Source organism: Prunus avium, chromosome 3 (assembly GCF_965620075.1).
Source record: "Prunus avium chromosome 3, drPruAviu1.hap1.1, whole genome shotgun sequence".
Classification (NCBI taxonomy): domain Eukaryota; kingdom Viridiplantae; phylum Streptophyta; class Magnoliopsida; order Rosales; family Rosaceae; genus Prunus; species Prunus avium.
In genome coordinates, this window is record NC_142286.1 from 37,788,808 (window position 1) to 37,808,810 (window position 20,003).

General features: G+C 39.9%; 1 pseudogene; it reads left to right on the forward strand.

The window, feature by feature from the left end:
* The first annotated feature begins 3,883 nt into the window (after positions 1-3,883).
* Positions 3,884-5,640, forward strand: LOC148296094 (uncharacterized; annotated as a pseudogene).
* Positions 5,641-20,003: the final 14,363 nt, after the last annotated feature.

A 20,003-nucleotide genomic window follows, 5' to 3' on the forward strand; every position in this document is an offset into this window, starting at 1 on the left:
AAGGGAAACACAAAGAAAGACCAGAAATCTTTCGATCCTTATTTAATTTGAGACAAAAGTATATAAAAGAAAGGCAAAAAGGAGTAATGCATTGTAGCTTAGGCACATGTCATTACAATTTGAATACATTATAAAAGGTCTATACTATTTGATAAATAAAAAAAGAAAAAGATAAAAAGGACGCTCCAAGTTGCATTAGTTTGTAGTTTATAGATATTAATTTCCTAGTTTCAACATATCCAAAGTAGATATTAATCGGCCACTATATAATATTTTAATATAATTTTTATAACATATATTATCGTTATTCAATAATAGGTGAGAATTATTTGTATAATACGTGAACTTTGTGTGTCTTATTGAAATTTTTTTTTTAAAAATGTGTATTAAGCATTAGAAATACGTACATACATATACAATGTGACTATTGTACGTTTACTTTTTAAAAAACAAGAGACGTGTATAGAACAGGAATGTATTATTAAAAAATACATATGTACGTACATATATTAAATTAAAGATGTCGGTGAAAAAACAAAAGTAAAGAAACTAATTTTATATATAAATTATATATATATTTAAAAAAACTTAAACACTTCTCCCGACGAAATTTCGTCTGCACAGGTCTATACCGGCAAATATTTGTTGGATTAGGTTTCTCCTGACGAAAGAACCTCTGCTGACGAAATTTCGTCGCGAGAGGTCTTTTAAAAAAATATATATATATATATATATATAAAACTTAGGATGTTTAGGTGAATTAATTTTTTAAAATTTTATTTTTAGTAATTAAATAATATATTTGCATGATTTAATCAGTTAAATTAGTAATTATATTTTAATTATTATTTATTTAGTGAATAATTAGTATTAACTATTTTAATTAACTTCATGAATTATATTACTTAATAAATAGTAATTCAAATTTTCCTTTAATCTATATCTATATATATAAAGCAAAAGGAAGAGAATGGTGAAACATTCAAAATACCAAAAAATGCCCTTGGTTAATGCAAACATTAAGAATTGAAATTATTAATTAAATGAGGATAATATGGTAAATTCACACTTTTTTATATTTTAAAAAAATTAAAATTTAAAGAAAAATTAGATGATGAATCCTATTTTTATGGAATACAACTACCCATTATCTTTTTTAATTCTAAAATAAATTTTAATTTTTTTTTAAAAAGCCTCTCGCAGGCGCGGAAGCGCATGTAGAGAGGCTAGTATATATAAAGCAAAAGGCAGAGAACGGTGAAACATTCAAAATACCGGAAATCACCATTAGTTAATGCAAATATTAAGAATTGAAATTATTAATTAAATGAGGATAATATGGTAAATTCTCACTTTTCATATTAAAAAAATTTAAAATTAAAAGAAAAATTAGATAATGGATCCTCTTTTTATGGAACACAACTACCCATTATCTTTTTTAATTCTAAAAAATATATATATTTTTTTTTTAAAGGCTCACGCAGGCGCGGAAGCTCGTGCGGAGAGGCTAGTATACACTAAGTAAATAATAACTAAAACATAACTACTAATCAAAGTAATTAAATAAGAGAAATACATATTATGCTACTTAAAGGGCATAGCCTACATGTAAAATAGTATAGCCGTGCGGCTATACTTTTTGTAAAAAATTAAAAGCTAAGACTATACTATATTTTTTTTATAAAAAAAGAGGACACCCGGCGATTAGGCGCCACGTGTCAAGACAAGTCTACAGAGTATAACCATGCGGCTGTACTATAGGGCTCGTTTGGTACACATGATTGGCTTGGACTGGCTTGGACTAAATTTAGTACCATGTTTGTTTTATCTAATCCTAGTCCTAGATGGGATTGCTAATACCGGGCCCACCAAAAACACCTCCTTAGGAGGGGACTACTAATCCCATGTGGAAGGGGAGGATTAGCTAGTCCCAATTCTCACCAATGTATAAAATGCATATATTATATTGTAAAATTAATAACATATATTATTATTATTAAACTTACTTACACATATACTATAATGTACATATATACATGTATATACACATAAATATATCATATATGTATATATATACATACACATATATACATATATAATATATATAATATACATATACATATGTACATGTATATTATTATTATAATATACACATATACATATTAATATTATAATAATAGCATACGTGTATATATGTATATGTATATTATATATATTATATATTATAATACATATGTATATATATACACGTATATATACATATATGTGTATATATATTATACCCATGTGTGTATTATAGTATACATATACACACATATATACACATATACATTATATATGTATTATATATATATATATATATATATATATATATATATATTGTAATACACATATATACATGTATATACATATATATATATATATATATATATATATATATATATATATTATAAAATACATATATATATGTATGTATTATACCCATGTATATATTATAATATACATATATACACCTATATACACATATATTATATATGTATATTGTATGCATATATATATATATATATATATATATATACATATGTTTATATTATTTATAATATACATATATACATGTATATACACATACATGTCACATATATTATAAAATACATATGTACACATACATAATACATGTATTTATACATATATACATATACATAGATAGTTTTGAAATGAAAAAAAAAATCTAGTCCTAGTCCAAGCATACACCAAACGCAGGATAAGTGTTATCCAACTTAGACCAAGCCAAGCCAAGCCAAGCCAGTCCCTAAGCATAGTCCATGCCAAGACAGTCCTGTGTACCAAATGAGCCCTTTTGTGTTTTGAAAAAATAAGAGGACCCTCCACAGATTAGACGGCATGTGTCAAAAATAAGTATAGCCGCCCGGCTATACTATTTTTAAAAACAAAAAAAATCGTTGTGTAGCCGCGCGGCGATACTATTTAAATACATTATATTTAAAAGGTCTATACTATTTAATAAATAAAAAAAGAAAAATAAAAAAAGGACCCTCCAAGTTGCATATACCTCAATCTTCAACCTCTTTGTCAGACAGGCTTTTGGAGAAGAATAGACAAGTGAACCTCTCCATTCTTCAACCCACCCAATTGCCCAGGGATGCAAATTTCATTCTTATTGAGAAAAATCTAACTCTCACCAACAACAATGGAGGATGGGGATGGATAAATTTGGTGGAGGAAGGGAGGCAATGAGAGAAGCAGAGTAGAGAATACGGTAATTGAGGGGAATCCAACTCTCAACCACGTTCTAGCGATTATACTTAAAAATGAAGAAGAAAAAAAATAGTTGGAGTGAGTGAGCTTGATAAAAATGAGAAGAGTTGGGGCTAGGGAGGGAGATGGTGGAGTCGGAGGAAGCCATGAGGTGGACCTAAAGGAGAGGTTGGATCGAATAAGGGAGATGGAGGAAACCCTAGGTAGGGTTGATACCATGTAGAGAATGTATTTCTCTGTATTAAACAAATTACTCAAAGTCCCTATTTATACAAATACAGGAAGTCTACTTAAGGTAGGAAATAATATGGACATAAATACAATCCTCTTTACAGCATGAAAGCTAATTGCTAGGAGGAGATTGTGAGGTTGACTTCCGTATGTGTTAGGAAAGGAAAGCTGCATTAACAAATACAATGAACGATGAAACCCCTGCAATTGAATCTGTTATCATTTTAAAGCCATCTAACTCTTCTAGGATTTCAGTCTCAAACAATTCTACATTTGCACACATGCATGCATGTTTCTCCAGCCACAGTAATATTCAAGCAATCCAATAGAGAGAACACCTTGTCTCCTCTTCTCAATAATGTTGCTACTGTTATATATGGTGGCCAACTTATTAACTATAGGCCCAGTAGCAGCACAACTCAACATCACCACAGACCACTTTGCTCTTCTTGCTCTCAGGGCTCATATCACTAATGACCCTCAAAACATATTGACCACCAACTGGTCTACCAATACTACTTCCAATATTTGCAACTGGGTTGGCGTTACTTGTGGTATACGCCACCTTAGAGTCACAGCCTTGAATCTCTCTTACATGGGTCTCAAAGGCACCATTCCTCCACCTATTGGCAACCTCTCATTTCTTGTTGCGTTGCGCTTCAAAAATAATAGCTTCCATGGTACTTTGCCCAAAGAATTGGCTCATTTGCGCCAACTGATGTTGATTAGTTTTCGACACAACAACTTTAGGGGAGCTGCTCCAACAGGGTTCTGGTCCTTATCCAGACTTCAAACATTCAACTTGTATTATAATCAATTCTCAGGTTCGATACCCACTGCTATCTTCAACTTATCTGCATTGCAAACAATTGATTTGGGCAATAATGAACTATCAGGTACGAGCCAACAACCAGCTTTCTAGGAATTGATGATTACCATTTAACATTAGTTAATTCTTTTCTTCTTCCTTTTCTCTTATTTTTCTGTGGCATGTGCACATGTTTAATGGGCATTGTACCAAGAGAAATAGGGAACTTTAACAACGATGTTTAACAGGCACATTTTTCCGTGGAGATACACCTTGACTCCAACAATTTCAAAGGTATGCTATTCTTATATGACTCGCGGCATTATATAATATTCATAAACAGCTTATACATATAATCTTAGGGGCTGGTTGATGATAATGGGGTTAAATATATACACGTTGATTTTTCAGAAATTCCAAACGAGATTGGCAGATCAGTTAGAGAAGTTGTTTGTGCAGTGGAATGCCCTAGAAGGTGATATTGTTCATGCGGGTTTCTTCAAAATGTCTTCATTGATTGTTTTGGCCCTATATGAAAACAACTTGATTGGTAATCTTCCAGACAACATATGTCAGCATCTTCCTAGTATTCAACGGCTGGGTTTGGGTTTGGGTTTATTGCATGTGGCAGGTGAAATACCAGATGAGATTGGCGATCTACACAACTTACAGGGTTTGGCACTCCATGTTAATAATCTCAGTGGTGTCATCCCATCCAGAATCTTTAGTTTATCCATGATAAAATTTATTTCTCTATCTAGTAATCAGCTCTCAGGTAGCCTCCCAGCAGACATAGGCACTGGGGTTCCAGACCTGCAACAACTTCTTGTAGGAGATAATAAGCTCAGTGGAACCATCCCCAGCTTTATCTCCAATGGTTCTAATAAGCTCACAAGGCTAGACATCACCGCTAACTAGTTTTTCGGTTTTATTCCTACGACACTATGTGCCTTTACAAACCTTCAGTGGCTTAACTTACAGTGGAATAATTTGACGGTTGATGCTTCTATTCCAGTAAAAAACTTTCTCACCCTTGTTTGGCTAGTCTTAGAAATTTGTCGATGATCAGCTTGGAAGGCAATCCATTAAATGCCACGCTTCCTGTTTTCTTTGGGAATCTCTCAACAAAGCTTGAAATTGTTGATTTAGGCAACTGCAACATGAGGGAATGCTTTCAACAAGTGGGGATGTGTACAGTTTTGAAATTACAGCCACAGCACACAGTACACAATTAAGGGACATAAGTCGGGCTCCTCAGTTAATGCACAAGGCCTCAGCAAAGATAGATGAAGTTTCAAAAATGGCCAGGCGGTAGGATAAAAGAACAAAAGAAAAGAACCAGACCCACCCTAGCAGCCAGACCAGCCTAGCGCCGCGTAGACCCGCCTAGCGCCGCCCAGACCCGCCTAGAGCCGCCCAGACCTTCCCAGCGCCGCCTAGACCAGCCCTGCAGTGCATAAGTTTGAAAAATCGCTAGGCAGTAGGCTTAAAGAACAAAAGAATATTATTTAAATTTTAAAGACAATAATATATAGATGGAAATTCAATGCTTCTTACTTGGTGTGGTTGCTGCAAGCCTGCAACTACGGCCTCTTGGGTGCTTTGCCGCTGCTTTGTAAAGAATATTTATTATTCTATTTATTAGGTTTATGATTATCTTGTTAAGTTGTGGAAGTCCTATTCTTTAGGGACTTGGTAGTTTAGTTGCTAGTTAATAGGAGAGTCCAAGTTGTCATGGAGTCATGGTTAGTGGCTGAATGTCATGGTTTAGGGTATCAGAGGAGGCAAGAAACGACTGATTACAACACCCAGGCCTCCCTTCCTATCTGTTGGTCTCTCTGTGTGTGTAAACAAGCTTGGTTTTTGAGACTTTTGTCTTGATCGTTGCTTTAGTTATGGATAGAACAAATAATTAATGGTTTTCAGTTTCACCAACCCAATCGAATGATAATTTTTTTTAATACTTATTTTCTATAGTTTTTCTAGAAATAAAAGTATACATTACATCATAAAAATTAAGTTAGTTGCCAAACTCTGAATATAAGAAATTGATTACCCTGAACCCATATAATGTTTATGTTTGGGTTGGGCTACAGACCAGCGCCTTCAGTAGTAAACTAGCTCTCATCGTTTAGTCCGTCTGTTCTATTTTAGAGGTATTTAGAATGTTAATTGAATTGTAGCCACCGAGTTCTTGCAAGGTCCTACAATATATTTATTATGTGATCTTTCTCCTTCATGATGGATATAGTTGATGCTCTCCAAGAAACAACTAGTATCATGGGTGCAAAGCATCTGAAAGTTTAATGCTGATTCTTGCGAAATTGATATAGTTGCCTTGCCTCCTAACCCACCCCAAGTGTGGTGCACATAAGTTTCCATGTCAGCCGCCACCGCCACTGCTGTTGGCAAATATGGTGACTACGATGATTTCAAATTTTACACCTTATTGAAATGCCCAAACCCAGTTCAAAATTATAATTGGATTGTAGCCACCGAATTCTGACGAGGTCCTTTTTAACGAGTTTCTGATTATAATAATTCAATATATTTACTTGGGTGAGAACCCATGTATATATACAATCCTAAAGTTGACTAATTACATAGCTGAAACATAGCTCTAAATTACGGCATATAAAATAGGAGACTTAGTTGACTAATCATCTAAATTACAGGAGATGAAATAGGCAAAAAAACATAATAGACGTTATTGACTTTAACGTCTCTAACCTTGAGCACTTTTGTTTTTTAGTTTTTGTATAAGAAATTGAATATAAGAAATTTTAGTTTCCATATATATATTATTATGTCGCCTTTTCATGATTGATAGTTGATGCCCTTAAAGAAATATTGAAAGTTTAATGGTGATTCTTGCTAACCAAGCCCAAGTATGACGCACATCATTTTCCTTTGTTTAATCGTGCTCTCCATGGCAGCCGCCACTGCTGCTGGCAAATACGGCAACTACTATGATTTCGAATTTTACACCTTATTGATGACTTGGCCTAATACCTACTGCATGCGAATGAAAGACCTTGCTAGACGTAATTGCTATGAGCCCGTCGCCAGTGGCGGATCCAGGAATTTTCATTCCGGGAGTCAACGTGTAAAAGGTTAAAAAATTTCTATACAAAAGAAACCCATCGAAATGAAACGATAGTATTCTAATTCATAGTTAATAGATAAAACCATACAAAACACTTAGTCATTATCAAAGAGAACTGCATTAACTTCAAAAAATAGATACACACTACAATAAACTAGAAATATATAGTAAACTAAAAAATTAGCGCAATTCTCTTCGCCTCCCAAGACGTCTCGTCCTATTTGATGTAAGAGCTGGCATATATTAGCACAATCCTGCTCATTTTAGGGCATTTACATCATTTTTGAGGTCCATTGTCATTTTGATTCTGGGCTTTATTTGCATTTCTTTTGGACTCTAGCTCTCAAACTTTGGACCCCTACGAGTACTGTCTTAGGGGGAGCTTTTTCAAGAAAATATTTCTTCAATACGTAAGAGTTAGGTTATTCTTGTAAAACTCTTTTTGGATTGAACATCTAAGGTTTTTTTTACCTAAATTGACCTTAGGTCCCTTCATGCATTCATATCATACATATTGAAAAATTGTTTTATGTAAAAATATTAGCTAAGTATGAAAAATGATTTTTCAGAATAATTATTTTCTCAAGATAATTTTTGGCGGCTTTTATTCCTTAGATAACAAAAAAGAAAACTTGATTTTATGAGATTTTAATATGAAGTATATATTGACTTAATGAGCCATCATTTTTAGCCTAAATCGTATTTTGCACTAAAACCGATTTTTCGTATTTTGATTTGGTGTGAATTTGATTTTCTAGTATTTTTGTTTGAATCCAAATGGGGGGTACTTCCTTATTTACATTGTAAACTTAAGTAAATGGAGTAAAATAAAAATAAATGAAAGTAAAAGGACAAAGACATTTACTTAAATGTTCAAAGTGGAAATAAGGCAATCTGTACAACGTCGTCTCCTGCCTGCTGTGCTGCGCCCTCCGGAGCAATTTGCAAGGGTCAACATCTTTGCCTCCAATGATGAATTTCGGGCTTGCGGGGGTCAATTGACCCCTCTTGCCCCTATGTGGATCCGCCCCTACCCGTCGCACAGAAATTTATCATCAATGGTCTATGGCCAATATATAATGATTTTAATGCGCGTCCAAAATGCGGATCAGCTTCAAATGCCCAAAGAGAGTTTGATGGCGACCAGTTCAAAATTGCGGTATTGTATACTTCGTGAACATCCATAACCTTGAACATTTTTTTTCATTTTTTATTTTTGTTCATCATTATATATATTTTTTTCAATTTTACACCCCTGTCTTCATTTTTGCAGGAGACAACTTGTGTTGTCAAGATGAAAGAGTACTGGCCAAATCCAACAGCGAAGGATTTGACTGAGAATAAATTTTTTTGGGAAAGACCGTGGAAAGAGAATGGTAAATAAATACACTGATCTGCTTGCTGAAGACTATTTCAACTTAGCATTTAAGTTTTATGAGGACGTTAATGTGACAAAGATGCTTGAGGACTGGAATTTCAATTGGGATGGATTTTGATCCTATTGTGATCATTCAAGTGATAGGGAAGAAGACGAAAAGCTTCGCAAATATCAGGTGTTATAAGGAAATGTTGTGGGGAGCCCGAATCTACTTCGGAAAATATGGAATGTGTTGGCACTAAAAACTGAACAGATGGAGATGAGTGCAACTTACAAGTGGGATGGACGATCAAGAGATCGATTGGATGTTGGATGCCGATTCTTCCTGTCCTTGGATGCTGATCCTGAATAGAAGATAAGCGAAGCTCGTGAGGTCTATGGAACCGGTGTTGAACCAGCCTAAGACCCTCCGATGCTCAAGTAAGATTGTTTTTAAGAGCTCTTGCTGTTGACCATATAAAAGTATAAAAGTCAAGCTGAAAAGTCTTCCCCTGTACTGTGGTGGAGGGGTGTATTTATAGAGGGCATTTTGTATGCTCTTAGTACTTATTTCCGATGTGGGACTCGTGGGAGGGCCCTATGAGGTTGACACGAGTCCTTAGATATTTCGGGCGGGTGCTTCGAGGTTGATTGTGCAGAATCGGTAGGGGGTACCGATTGTAGACGAGATGGGCCTGCAGCAGCCGTTGGTAGCTTTCAGACAATGCCATCGGTAGCCGATGCCGATTGTTCGATGCCTTGGGTACTTGGGTGGGTTTAGATGATCCACGTGTCGTTGTATGAGTGGAGGGTCAGATATGGTACAAACAGTAGTCCCCCAAGTTGCCGATTGAGAAGCTTCTCGGTTGGGGACTTGAATGTGTATTCGGCATTCTGACCCGGACACAATGGTCCCATAGTTGCCGATGGTGGTATGTAGTCCCCCAAGTGCCCAAGGGAGTGAGCTTGGATAAGAGATGGCATGATGTGCCGATGGCCGAAGGCTGAAGCTGATGGCTGAAGCTGATGGCCGAAGGCGGATGGCCGAAGGCTGAAGCTGATGGCCGAAGCTGATGGCCGAAGGCTGATGGCCGAAGCTGATGGCTTTGAGAAAAGGCGCTGGAGAAGTGTCTCCTAGAAGGTGCCGTTCGGCATGGCTGAAGCTGATGGCCGAAGGCTGATGGCCGAAGGCTGAAGCTGATGGCTGAAGCTGATGGCCGAAGCTGATGGCCGAAGGCTGATGGCCGAAGCTGATGGCCGAAGGCTGATGGCCGAAGCTGATGGCCGACGCTGATGGCTTTGAGAAAAGGCGCTGGAGAAGTGTCTCCTAGAAGGTGCCGTTCGGCATGGCTGAAGCTGATGGCCGTTGGCTGATGGCCGAAGGCTGAAGCTGATGGCCGAAGCTGATGGCCGAAGGCTGATGGCCGAAGCTGATGGCTTTGAGAAAAGGCGCTGGAGAAGTGTCTCCTAGAAGGTGCCGTTCGACATGGCTGAAGCTGATGGCCGAAGGCTGAAGCTGATGGCCGAAGCTGATGGCTTTGAGAAAAGGCGCTGGAGAAGTGTCTCCTAGAAGGTGCCGTTCGGCATGGCTGAAGCTGATGCTGATGGCTGAAGCATGATGCTGAATCATTGGGGGGATGTGAAGACATCGCACGCGCCGAATGATGATGGGTGCCGAAGGCCAAAGGCAGACGCCGAATCATTGGGGGGATGTGAAGACATCGCACGCGCCGAATGATGATGGGTGCCGAAGGCCAAAGGCAGATGCCGAATCATTGGGGGGATGTGAAGACATCGCACGCGCCGAATGATGATGGGTGCCGAAGGCCAAAGGCAGATGCCGAATCATTGGGGGGATGTGAAGACATCGCACGCGCCGAATGATGATGGGTGCCGAAGGCCAAAGGCAGATGCTGAATCATTGGGGGGATGTGAAGACATCGCACGCGCCAAATGATGATGGGTGCCGAAGGCCGATGGTAAATGCCGAATCATTGAGGGGATGTGAAAACATCGCACGCGCCGAATGATGATGGGTGCCGAAGGCCAAAGGCAGATGCTGAATCATTGGGGGGATGTGAAGACATCGCACGCGCCAAATGATGATGGGTGCCGAAGGCCGATGGTAAATGCCGAATCATTGGGGGGATGTGAAAACATCGCACGCGCCGAATGATGATGGGTGCCGAAGGCCAAAGGCAGATGCCGAATCATTGGGGGGATGTGAAGACATCGCACGCGCCAAATGATGATGGGTGCCGAAGGCGAAAGGCAGATGCCGAATCATTGGGGGGATGTGAAAACACCGCACGCGCCGAATGATGATGGGTGCCGAAGGCCGATGGCAGATGCCGAATCATTGGGGGGATGTGAAGACATCGCACGCGCCGAATGATGCAAGGGTGCCGAAGGCCGAAGGCCGATTGTAGGAGGTGCCGAGGGCATGGCTCAAAAGGGTGCCGAGAGCACTCGTGAAGGAGAACGACATAGCGTTTTGTGTCGCTTCCCACAGACGGCGCCAATCTGTTGGCACTAAAAACTGAACAGATGGAGATGAGTGCAACTTACAAGTGGGATGGACGATCAAGAGATCGATTGGATGTTGGATGCCGATTCTTCCTGTCCTTGGATGCTGATCCTGAATAGAAGATAAGCGAAGCTCGTGAGGTCTATGGAACCGGTGTGGAACCAGCCTAAGACCCTCCGATGCTCAAGTAAGATTGTTTTTAAGAGCTCTTGCTGTTGACCATATAAAAGTATAAAAGTCAAGCTGAAAAGTCTTCCCCTGTACTGTGGTGGAGGGGTGTATTTATAGAGGGCATTTTGTATGCTCTTAGTACTTATTTCCGATGTGGGACTCGTGGGAGGGCCCTATGAGGTTGACACGAGTCCTTAGATATTTCGGGCGGGTGCTTCGAGGTTGATTGTGCAGAATCGGTAGGGGGTACCGATTGTAGACGAGATGGGCCTGCAGCAGCCGTTGGTAGCTTTCAGACAATGCCATCGGTAGCCGATGCCGATTGTTCGATGCCTTGGGTACTTGGGTGGGTTTAGATGATCCACGTCTCGTTGTATGAGTGGAGGGTCAGATATGGTACAAACAGAATGTTTCGGGATTGTAACATGAGGATTGAGGATATGTTTTTGGGCTGTAAAAGGACACAAAATGTATATCACAAAATTTCTCTTCCTGCGATGCCACCTACAATAAAGGTGGAGGTAATACCGAATTGTGCTTTCCAAGTTCTATGTTGTAATAATACTTTTATAACTTGCCTCTGCGATTGTAGAAATGTGATGGTGGAGATGCGGATGAAGCTGGTAAAACTCCTACTGTAGCTGATTAGCCCAAGCAAGCAATGAGCACTAAAGTTTGGTGGTGTGGTGACGAGAACATTAAAGCTCTAAGAATATGCTTTTCTTTGGTTTTTACGCTGGTCAGAACTTTAGTCACGCAAGGAGGCCAAGCAGAGTGCCCATGGTAGGAAGGTTTTTGTTGTTGTAGCGGTTATGGTTTTATATGTTTGAAAAAAAATAGTATAGCCGGGCGGCTGTACGAGGGTTTTTTTAAAAATCAATAGTACAGCCAACCGGCTATACTCAATATATATATAGGGTTTAGGGTAGTTTAGAGCATTATCCATTACTATTAGGCCATTTCTCGAATCTCTATTGTCCCCTTTAATTCATTATGTCCCTTTTTCATGATGGATAATTGATGCTCTTCATGAAACAACTAGTGTGATGGGTGCAAAGCATTGAAAGTTTAATGGTGATTCTTGCCCCCTAACCCAGCCCAAGTATGACGCACATCATTTTCCTTGGTTTCATCGTGCTCTCCAAGGCAACTGCCACTGCTGCTGGCAAATACGACGACTACGATAATTTCGAAATTTACTACTTATTGATAACTTGGCCTAATACCTACTGCATCCTAATGAAAGACCTTGTTGGAAGTGATTGCTATGAGCCCGTTGCACAAAACTTTATCATCCATGGTGTTTGTACCATATCTGACCCTCCACTCATACAACGACACGTGGATCATCTAAACCCACCCAAGTACCCAAGGCATCGAACAATCGGCATCGGCTACCGATGGCATTGTCTGAAAGCTACCAACGGCTGCTGCAAGCCCATCTCGTCTACAATCGGTACCCCCTACCGATTCTGCACAATCAACCTCGAAGCACCCGCCCGAAATATCTAAGGACTCGTGTCAACCTCATAGGGCCCTCCCACGAGTCCCACATCGGAAATAAGTACTAAGAGCATACAAAATGCCCTCTATAAATACACCCCTCCACCACAGTACAGGGGAAGACTTTTCAGCTTGACTTTTATACTTTTATATGGTCAACAGCAAGAGCTCTTAAAAACAATCTTACTTGAGCATCGGAGGGTCTTAGGCTGGTTCCACACCGGTTCCATAGACCTCACGAGCTTCGCTTATCTTCTATTCAGGATCAGCATCCAAGGACAGGAAGAATCGGCATCCAACATCCAATCGATCTCTTGATCGTCCATCCCACTTGTAAGTTGCACTCATCTCCATCTGTTCAGTTTTTAGTGCCAACAGATTGGCGCCGTCTGTGGGAAGCGACACAAAACGCTATGTCGTTCTCCTTCACGAGTGCTCTCGGCACCTTTTTGAGCCATGCCCTCGGCACCTCCTACAATCGGCCTTCGGCCTTCGTCACCCTTGCATCATTCGGCGCGTGCGATGTCTTCACATCCCCCCAATGATTCGGCATCTGCCATCGGCCTTCGGCACCCATCATCATTCGGCGCGTGCGGTGTTTTCACATCCCCCCAATGATTCGGCATCTGCCTTTCGCCTTCGGCACCCATCATCATTTGGCGCGTGCGATGTCTTCACATCCCCCCAATGATTCGGCATCTGCCTTTGGCCTTCGGCACCCATCATCATTCGGCGCGTGCGATGTTTTCACATCCCCCCAATGATTCGGCATTTACCATCGGCCTTCGGCACCCATCATCATTTGGCGCGTGCGATGTCTTCACATCCTCCCAATGATTCAGCATCTGCCTTTGGCCTTCGGCACCCATCATCATTCGGCGCGTGCGATGTTTTCACATCCCCCCAATGATTCGGCATTTACCATCGGCCTTCGGCACCCATCATCATTTGGCGCGTGCGATGTCTTCACATCCCCCCAATGATTCAGCATCTGCCTTTGGCCTTCGGCACCCATCATCATTCGGCGCGTGCGATGTCTTCACATCCCCCCAATGATTCGGCATCTGCCTTTGGCCTTCGGCACCCATCATCATTCGGCGCGTGCGATGTCTTCACATCCCCCCAATGATTCGGCATCTGCCTTTGGCCTTCGGCACCCATCATCATTCGGCGCGTGCGATGTCTTCACATCCCCCCAATGATTCAGCATCATGCTTCAGCCATCAGCATCAGCTTCAGCCATGCCGAACGGCACCTTCTAGGAGACACTTCTCCAGCGCCTTTTCTCAAAGCCATCAGCCTTCGGCCATCAGCTTCAGCCTTCGGCCATTAGCTTCAGCCATGCCGAACGACACCTTCTAGGAGACACTTCTCCAGCGCCTTTTCTCAAAGCCATCAGCTTCGGCCATCAGCATCAGCCTTCGGCCATCAGCTTCAGCCATGCCGAACGGCACCTTCTAGGAGACACTTCTCCAGCGCCTTTTCTCAAAGCCATCAGCTTCAGCCTTCGGCCATCAGCCTTCGGCCATTAGCTTCAGCCATGCCAAACGGCACCTTCTAGGAGACACTTCTCCAGCGCCTTTTCTCAAAGCCATCAGCTTCGGCCATCAGCTTCAGCTTTCGGCCATCAGCTTCAGCCATGCCGAACGGCACCTTCTAGGAGACACTTCTCCAGCGCCTTTTCTCAAAGCCATCAGCTTCGGCCATCAGCTTCGGCCATCAGCTTCAGCCATCAGCTTCAGCCTTCGGCCATCAGCCATCAGCTTCAGCCTTCGGCCATCAGCCTTCGGCCATCAGCTTCAGCCATGCCGAACGGCACCTTCTAGGAGACACTTCTCCAGCGCCTTTTCTCAAAGCCATCAGCTTCGGCCATCAGCCTTCGGCCATCAGCTTCGGCCATCAGCTTCAGCCTTCGGCCATCCGCCTTCGGCCATCAGCTTCAGCCATCAGCTTCAGCCTTCGGCCATCGGCACATCATGCCATCTCTTATCCAAGCTCACTCCCTTGGGCACTTGGGGGACTACATACCACCATCGGCAACTATGGGACCATTGTGTCCGGGTCAGAATGCCGAATACACATTCAAGTCCCCAACCGAGAAGCTTCTCAATCGGCAACTTGGGGGACTACTGTTTGTACCATATCTGACCCTCCACTCATACAACGACACGTGGATCATCTAAACCCACCCAAGTACCCAAGGCATCGAACAATCGGCATCGGCTACCGATGGCATTGTCTGAAAGCTACCAACGGCTGCTGCAGGCCCATCTCGTCTACAATCGGTACCCCCTACCGATTCTGCACAATCAACCTCGAAGCACCCGCCCGAAATATCTAAGGACTCGTGTCAACCTCATAGGGCCCTCCCACGAGTCCCACATCGGAAATAAGTACTAAGAGCATACAAAATGCCCTCTATAAATACACCCCTCCACCACAGTACAGGGGAAGACTTTTCAGCTTGACTTTTATACTTTTATATGGTCAACAGCAAGAGCTCTTAAAAACAATCTTACTTGAGCATCGGAGGGTCTTAGGCTGGTTCCACACCGGTTCCATAGACCTCACGAGCTTCGCTTATCTTCTATTCAGGATCAGCATCCAAGGACAGGAAGAATCGGCATCCAACATCCAATCGATCTCTTGATCGTCCATCCCACTTGTAAGTTGCACTCATCTCCATCTGTTCAGTTTTTAGTGCCAACACATGGTCTATGGCCAATATATAATGATTTTCATGTGCGTCCAAAGTGCAGATCAACTTCAAACGCCCAAAAGCATTTCAATGGAGAACAGTTCAAAAATGCGGTATTATTCTATTTTTCATATCAAAATTTTATTTTTCAGTTTTACAACTTTGACCCGTTTTTGGCAAGAGACAGCTTGTTCGATCAAGTTGAAATAGTACTAGCCAGATCCAACAGCCAAGGATTTGACTGAGAATAGAAAATTTTGGAAAAATAGTGGAAAGACCATGGTAAATACACCGATCTGCTTGCTGAAGACTACTTGAATTTAGCATTCAAGTTTTATGAAGAAGCTAACGTGACGAAGATGTTTGAGGATGCTGGAATTTCAATTGGGATGGATTTTGATCCTATCTTGATCATTCAAGTGATAGGGAAGAAGACTAAAAGCTTCGCAAATATTAGATGTTATGATGGAATGCAGTGCATAAGTTTGAAAAATCGCTAGGCGGTAGGCTTAAATCGCTATTTATAGAGTTTAGCCGACTGACTATACGTTTAAAATATTATATTTATAGAGTATAACCGCGCGGCTATACCTTGAAAATATTCTATTTATATAGTATAGCCAAGCGGCTATACGTTTAAAATAAACATAATATTTTAATAGTATAGCCGCGCTGCTATACCTTGAAATATATCATAATCTGAATTTCTCTTTTTTAATTACTTTAATTAGTAGTTATGTTTTAATTAGTATCCTATGCCTACGAATTTTCGTCGGGATAGGTTTTCTTGGTTTTTTATTATTTATTTTTAAAATATAAAATCAGTTTCTTTACTTTTATTTTTTGACCAACTTGTTTAATTTATTATATACTAGCCTCTCTGCACGCGCTTCCGCGCCTGCGAGAGGCTTTTAAAAAAAATAAAACAAATTTATTTTAGAATTAAAAAAGATAATGGGTAGTTGTGTTCCATAAAAATAGGATTCATTATTTGATTTTTCTTTAAATTTTAATTTTTTAAATATGAAAAAGTGTGAATTTACCATATTATCCTCATTTAATTAGTAATTTCAATTCTTAATGTTTGCATTAACCAAGGGCATTTTTTGGTATTTTGAATGTTTCACTGTTCTCTGCCTTTTGCTTTATATATATAGATGTAATTAAGTAATATCTTAGCCTTTTTTAATTACTTTAATTTGTAATTGTATTTTCATTATTATTTCTTCAGTGAATATTTAAATATTTTAATGATTTCATAAATTACATAATAAATAGTAATTAATTATTTTAAATTATTTTGTAGACTTTGTTTTTTATATTTTATATTAATAAATAATTAAAACATAATATATTTAAAGAGTATAGACGCACAGCTATACTATTTAAATATTCGTATATATTTTTGAAATATGACAAAGGGCACCTAAAAAGATAAGCAACATCATTGTATCACTTCTCATACACATGCAACACATAAACAACACATAAATTTTCCCTCAACCCTAAGCGCATAGAGGAACAAAGTTAGAAAGTAAATACATACCATGCCTTAAGTTTCTGTTTTGACCTCCAACTCCAAAAGAAATTATTTATTGTTCAAAAATACTGGGTTCCTTCTAGAAGTCGCAAGAGATCCAAAGATGTGTTGGAAAATTGGCTCGCTTAAAGGATACAAAGGATTGGACCAGCGACCGGTCGCAGTACATTTGCGACCGGTCGTTTCTACACAGATTCGAAGTTTGGAGCTAAGTCGACGAGAGACCGGTCGCTATCTCTTTACGACCGGTCGCAGGTAGCAAGCGACCGGTCGCCCACCGGTCGCAGGAAGACAATTCGAAGTCTGGAGACTCTGTGCAAAAGCGCCCGGTCGCCCAACGCGTGCTATTTCGAATCTGCACTGTTTCTCAACAGTTTCTTTAGTGTGCTATCGTTTTCTACCCACTTGCAAGGAGATTTTTAAGTCACTTCTGACTTAAATAAAAGGTGGCAAGTTGCTGGGAAGCCAAGGGAGCAAATTAAGGAAAGTTGTTTGCTTGTTTCAAGATGTTCCTACCCTATGGTTCTAAAAGGGGTGGCTGAACATGAAGCCATAAATGGAGAGCCTTTTGTCTGCCCAATGTGTGGTCTAAGTCAGGAAACCAAGGGGAGAACGTGGGAGGAAAAGAAGGAGTCTTTTCTCAAGCCCAAAGACTTGTCTATTATATGGAAGAGGAAGCAAAAGAGATTGGGTTGGAGTGAAGTAGCTGAAAACTAGTGAGTCAAGTAGTAGAGAGAGTTCTCAAGTGTATCAAGGTGTTGAGCAAGGGTGAGAGAGAAACAGATTGTGAGGGTAGTGTTCTAAGGGGGTTTTCAGTTGTAAACCAAAGTTGTAACCTATCTTCATTAGTGAAATTTCTCAAGGGGATCACCAAGAGGATGTAGGCAAAATTTGCTGAACCTCTATAAACACTTGTGTCATTTGTGCTTGGTTAATTTCTGTGTGTGTGTGTAAGACTCATCCATCATTGAGTCTTGTCCATAGTCCATCAACAACAAGGTCTAAAGGGGAGTGAATTGGTCCTAATTCACAACAAGATGCTCTTGAAAGTTTAGGTTCAAACTGATCCTTGAGCTTATCTCCTCCAACTTCATTTTCCAAACGCAAACGCCCCATGTCCACCACCTCATTATCCTTGCTAGCTAGCTACTTATCATATGATTCCTTCTAACTAATCATCATCTAACTGACTCATTAATTGTTCCAATCCACCAACCACAAAACGCTCTAAACCTTGACCAATTTGAATTAATAATTAAGCAAAACAGAAACAAATCAGTCCATTACTAATTTCTCCCTCGACCCTACAAGGCATGTGCATCCCCAATTTACAACAAATGGCATTTCACTCATCTCATCTAGTTTTAATTTAAAGAATGGTAGAAAGAAATGCAACAGAAAACTTTGTTTTAAGCTTTCAGCAAAAAGTATTGGGATCTTCATGGTGTGGACAGATCGGACCAAAGTTTGACCATGAAGAAACAAAAACAGGTTAGCACAAAAACCACCACGTAAACAGAGATCCAGAAAGTTCTCTTGTTCATCCTCCGGCCATTAATCTTCACCTCGTCTTGATATATATTTAGTGTCATTCCCACTCTTTGAGCAAACTGTAATGAACCAACACAAAAATAATAATTAATATCTTTATTTGCAATTAATATAGTCAACCATCCCATTTAATTCCAAATTATTAATTCATGTGAATTATATATGCAAGAAAAGATGTTAGGTTGATGTTATACCCTTGGATCGTGTATATGTAGTTGAAAGAAATTTGACCATAAACGAGCGATGAACCCTTGATCTTCCTGCACCAAACACACACATTAAAGTTACACAACTCACACAAATGTGAAGAATGGATAGATGGATGAGATTTGAATGATATTCACCACATAAGGAGGATCGAAATCAGGGTTGAAATGAGGGTTCAGTTGCTTCATGATGCTAATAGGGTACTTGATAGGCCCTCGTTTCCTTGGTGGATACTTAGAGCGATAGATGCAAGTGGCACACTCACAATAATATCCGGTGAACTCCAAATTATTTTCATGGCAAATAGGGCATTTCCCTAATGGCCCATAGAACAACAAGTCTTGGCTGCAATGCAACAAACAATAGTAAGTAGTAAAATTAAGCAACTCACAAATAAACTTAGTTACTTACTTCGTCTTGTGTCTAAGAATTTGAAGGTTCTCATATATAATATATTTCTGATCATATGCTCAAACAAAGAACGACTAACCATCTTCGGAGAAGAGCATCATTAGAGCCAGAGAAATTTTGGCCATTAGCTTCCAAGAATTCACGTACTTGTTCAGTTGACAGTTCCTCCTTAGTTGATGCTTGGAATTTTTTAAATATGGCAACTACGTCTTCTGTATAGAGGTCGAGTTTGTCAACCGCGGCATGTCGGTCCACCTGATTATGAGAGACAATGCGATCGAGAACGTCAAAGAGAGAAAAAGAAGAGAAGAGAGAGAGGAGAGAGCTGAGGGGGGGTGAAGGAGGAAGAAGTAGAAAAATACTCTAAAAAATTAAGGGGGTACGTGTGCATTATATATATGTCCAACTTATTTAGTAAGACAGTAGACAAGTTTGATAGTTATTCGTACAATGCAACAAGTTTAAAAGTTTAGAGGTATTCAAATATCATTTATTTTTAAAAGATAAATTACTACACAAGTTAAAGTTCAGACATTATATTGACCTAAATCATTCAACTAGCCAAAAGCATAACAATTCAATGCAAAGGCAACACCGTATGGGACCAATATCTATAC